The sequence below is a fragment of the Physeter macrocephalus genome, chromosome 9, assembly GCF_002837175.3.
Source record: "Physeter macrocephalus isolate SW-GA chromosome 9, ASM283717v5, whole genome shotgun sequence".
Classification (NCBI taxonomy): domain Eukaryota; kingdom Metazoa; phylum Chordata; class Mammalia; order Artiodactyla; family Physeteridae; genus Physeter; species Physeter macrocephalus.
In genome coordinates, this window is record NC_041222.1 from 44402024 (window position 1) to 44406856 (window position 4833).

The window sequence follows — 4833 nt, forward strand, 5'->3', positions numbered from 1 at the left end:
ATTATGGTTTTCTCAGGGTATATGCCCAATAGTGGGATTGCTGGTTCGTATGGTAGTTCTATTTTTAGTTTTTTTTTTTTTTTTTTTTTTTTTTTATTTTGTGGTATGCGGGCCTCCCTCTGCTGTGGCCTCTCCCGTTGCGGAGCACAGGCTCCGGACGCGCAGGCCCAGCGGCCACGGCCCCAATCTGTATATCTTCTTTGGAGAAATGTCTATTTAGGACTTCTGCCCATTTTTGGATTGTGTTGTTTGTTTTTTTCATATTGAACTGCATCAGCTGCTTGTAAATTTTGGAGATTAATCCTTTGTCAGTTGCTTCATCGGCAAATATTTTGTCCCATTCTGAGGGTTGTCTTTTCGTCTTGTTTATGGTTTCCTTTGCTGTGCAGAAGCTTTTAAGTTTCATTGGGTCCGATTTGTTTATTTTTGTTTTTATTTCCATTTCTCTAGCAGGTGGGTCAAAAAGGATCTTGCTGTGATTTATGTCATAGAGTGTTCTGCCTATGTTTTCCTCTAAGAGTTTGATAGTGTCTGGCCTTACATTTCGGTCTTTAATCCATTTAGAGTTTATTTTTGTGTATGGTGTTAGGGAGTGTTCTAATTTCGTTCTTTTACATGTAGCTAAAAATATGGAATGCTTTACGAATTTGTGTGTCATTTTTGTGCGGCAGCCATGATAATCTTCTCTCTATCGTTCCAATTTTAGTATATGTGCTGCTGAAGCGAGCTCCACGGTTTTTCCTTTGTGATCAATTCTATATCCCTTCCTTAGCTTTATCCCACTTCTGGGGATGATCAATAGCTTGACCAGGTGATACACAGAATTTGAGCAGGACATCCAGAGTTGCATGCATCACTCAGGGTGTGCCTTGGTCAGTGGAGGCTGTCTTGGGACCTATATTCATGATCTGGGCACGATGCTTTTCATGACACAGGCCCGGTTTGCCTTGTCTTGGCTTTTTCAAGTGGCTGTGTTCCTCAACTGGTTCACTTAAATTTATGGTTAATCAAAGGCCAAGATCTGTTTCATACAAAGCCAAGCTACGTGTTTTGATTCAGGAAAATTGTCCAGACAGTATCATAGTTAATTTAGAAATGGATGTGTTGACTGAGTCCTATACACTGGGTTCTCTGTGAAACGCAATAATATCAAACTTGTGTAATCATGAGAATGGTGCTTGAACAGTGATTTGGGTTGGAGTGGTACAGACTGACAGGTGGGTCTTGTTGGTGAGGGGATTGGTGGAGGTGATCTCATTGTGTAGAACAAAGGTGGGAGTATCGAAAGGTAAGATGGGGCCAGCTATAGAGGGCCTTGATATCCACAAAGAGGAATCTCACCTCAAGATTGTAGGTGTAGAGGGAGGTTGGAAATGGCAGAAGCGCTGCTGAAGGAAGTCTAGTCTGAAACTGGTGTTTGGAATAGAGAGTCTAGATGCTTGAGGCAGGGAGCACAGCTCCAAGGCAGTTGGAATAAGAAAGTGATGATCAGCTGCCTTGAAGAACCATTTTGGTGGAGAAGAAACAAGACTTACTGACTGCATGGAGGTAAGGAGGAAGGGTTAGATAAATGACTGTAGTTTCACACAGGGTTGATGTAGATACGGGGGTTCCATGGTCAGAACTGAAGAAATGTTTGGATGAAAGAGGATGGTTTTGTTTGGGGCCATTTTTGGGTGATTGTATGGGTTTGGGAGCAGCACGATGTGGCCCAGTAAACCTTCTGGAGATACAAGCTGGGCAAACAGCCAATGGGAAAAACTTGTGAATGTGTTCGTCTTCTTAGTACGTGCCCTTGGTACATGCCCCGTTCTGAGTGAACTGATAGGTGTGTACCTGGTGCAGAGGTTAAGAGCAGTCAAACCCTGCTCTGCCATTTACTAGCTGTTTGACTTGGGCAGTCAGTGTAACCTCTCTGAGCCTCAGGATAGTTATCTATAAAAGGAGGAATAATAATACCAACTTCACAAAGATGTTAGGAGGATTAAGTAAAACTGGGTACAGTTTTATTTACGAAGAAGCGTACAGTGGCATGTAGTACTCCACACATCACAGATGCTGTTATTGTTGATGTTGTTATCACTACTGTCGACCCATCAGTGGGGTGGAGGCTCTCAGGAGATGGTGTTTAGGGACTGAGACTGTTCTGAGTGTGGGGATCTGGCTGATAAACTTGTCATCACTCTGGAGCTGCTGAGCAGAGATAAAAGCGTTCACCCCTTCCTGAAAGCCTGGTTGGAGAGAAATACCTACTCACCAGGGGTGTATTTTTTCAGCCTCCGGAGCCCCCAGCGCCACCTACCTCCCCGTCTCCCACTAACAGGCTAGCTTTATACAGCTGTCATACACACCTACAGTCCTGTCCAAGTCCTTACCAGCTTTCCCCTCCCCCAGCAACTACCCCTGAGCCCTAACACCCAAGGAGGGCAATGAACTCAGATGGCAGTGACCATAAGTAGCAGCGGCCAAAGCACACAGCGCTGGGGTCGTCCCCTGATACTCCAGGTCCCACACAGACGTGGACTTGAAATAGCTCTCCCATGACTGGTCTCAGGTGCATTTCAGGTGCTAGTAGGCCACTTGGCATTGGCTGCAAGACCACAGTGGAAATAACAGCACAGCTATTTCTTTTTTTTTTCTTTAGTCCTTTTTAAAAAAAATTTTATTGGAATACGGTTGATTTACAATGTTGTGTTAGTTTCAGGTGTACGGCAAAGTGAGTCAGTTATACACATACATATATATCCACTCTTTTTAAGATTCTTTTCCCATATAGGTAGGTCATTACAGAGTATTGGGTAGAGTTCGCTGTGCTATATAGTAGGTTCTTATTAGTTATATATTTTGTATGTAGTAGTGTGTATATGTCAATCCCAGTCTCCCAGTTTATCCCTCCCCCTCTTCCCCTCTGGTCAGCAGAGCTATTTCATGTGCTGCAGTGTCGGAAAATGCTGCATGCACACAGGCCAGGGTTGGGTAAGCCTGTGTGTGGTAACACAAGCGAGGGCAGCCAAGCCTACCTGCACTCAGAGAATGCTGGGAAACATGAATGGGGACTCTTGGCAGCTTTGGGACGAGCTGGACTCCTTAGCACAGGGCTTGGGAAGCTGTTTGTACTTAGATGGATTATTTTTTCCCTAGTGAAGTAAGACATGACAAGTCTGATGGCGAACACCCTGGAAGTGCGAGAAAGATTCCTCTCTTACGTTAACTTTCATGCCAACTTCTTGGGGAGCGACAGCTGCCTGATCTATCTACTACCTGGTCCGCATTTGTGTGTGCGGCTCTTCAGTGGAAGGGCAGAGCATCTAACTTCCCCTCCTCTGGACAAATAACTCCGGCCAGAAAGGCTCTGGGCTCTATGTCGGCACTCACCAAATTCCTACCTCTTTGGTCATCCTGACGTGCTCGTTTGGCCACCAATGAGGGTAGACTTCTGTGCGCTTAGGTTTGATTGTGGGTACTGTTTTGAAAGACAGATTTGCATAGGTAAGCATCTTAGAAATATTTTTCCGAAAGCAACTGTCGAGGAGAAATGTGCAAGCCCGAAGGCAGAAGGAAGCTGGAGGAGGGTGTGGGAGAAATAGAGGTGAGGGTCGAGGACCAGAACATGTGCTTTTCAGCTGCTGTGGAGCAGCCCCACGCCTGTGGGAGGGAGGCTCTGCAGGTTGCAGTGCGCTCTGGGAGATTTATGCCCTGCATGCTGAACACATATCCATGACTCTCCACGGCACAAGTTTGAAAAGGTGATTATGGGCCTGACATGAAGGAATATTTTATATGAAATTGCTGAAAGATATCTGGGTACTAAGCAGTAATCACCTTAACGCTTTAGAAAGGGTTCCAATTTGTTTCCCATCGGCTTCTTGGCAGTTGGGATTTGTATGCCACTTAACATCCAATCTTGGACATCCCACATGCCACCATGCTAAGCAGAGGGGCTCCCCTTGAAGAAAAATGCACTACAGTTTGGGGATAAGTCTCAGTAGCTTTAAAAACATGCATAGACTTGGCATCCGTAATTCTACCTCTTGGAATATTTTAGAGAAAAAAAAATCAGAAAAAGGATGTCCATTGAAAACATACCTGTTCGAAGATGTTTATTGTAGTGCGATTAAAAAAAAATAGATATCCTTCCAGAATTAAATGCCATGCAAGTGTGTGTGTCTACATGCTTTAACCGAGAAAAGTTGGAAACACCCTAAATGTGCCAAAGTACAGGATTTGATGTTTTAAAAAGTATAGAATGTTGTGTATTACTAAGTCTGAAAAAATAAGTGTAGCATAGTATATATATGCTATAATTCTGTTTTTATAAAATGCAAGTTTACTTATATATTTGTATGGGCATGAATTCTATCAATACAAGGACATATATAAACATACAAAGATGGTTGTCTCTGGGTGGTGAGGATATGGGTGACTTTGCTTTTTAAAATATTATCCTGTCTATTTTCTGTAATAAACAGGTTATTTATGTTGAAAAAAGCAGGGAGGGGCTTCCCGTGGCGCAGTGGTTGAGAATCCGCCTGCCGATGCAGGGGATCCGGGGTTCGTGCCCCAGTCTGGGAAGATCCCACATACCGCGGAGTGGCTGGGCCCGTGAGCCATGGCCGCTGAGCCTTTTTTCAGCCTCCGGAGCCCCCAGCGCCACCTACCTCCCCGTCTCCCACTAACAGGCTAGCTTTATACAGCTGTCATACACACCTACAGTCCTGTCCAAGTCCTTACCAGCTTTCCCCTCCCCCAGCAACTACCCCTGAGCCCTAACACCCAAGGAGGGCAATGAACTCAGATGGCAGTGACCATAAGTAGCAGCGGCCAAAGCACACA

At 44.8% G+C, this 4833-nt stretch overlaps 1 non-coding gene across 1 annotated transcript; it reads right to left on the bottom strand.

Annotated features, from left to right (window-relative positions):
- Positions 1-623: 623 nt before the first annotated feature.
- Positions 624-730, bottom strand: LOC112065803 (U6 spliceosomal RNA). The gene has a single exon (XR_002892238.1). It is a non-coding gene; the product is annotated as a U6 spliceosomal RNA (small nuclear RNA).
- Positions 731-4833: the final 4103 nt, after the last annotated feature.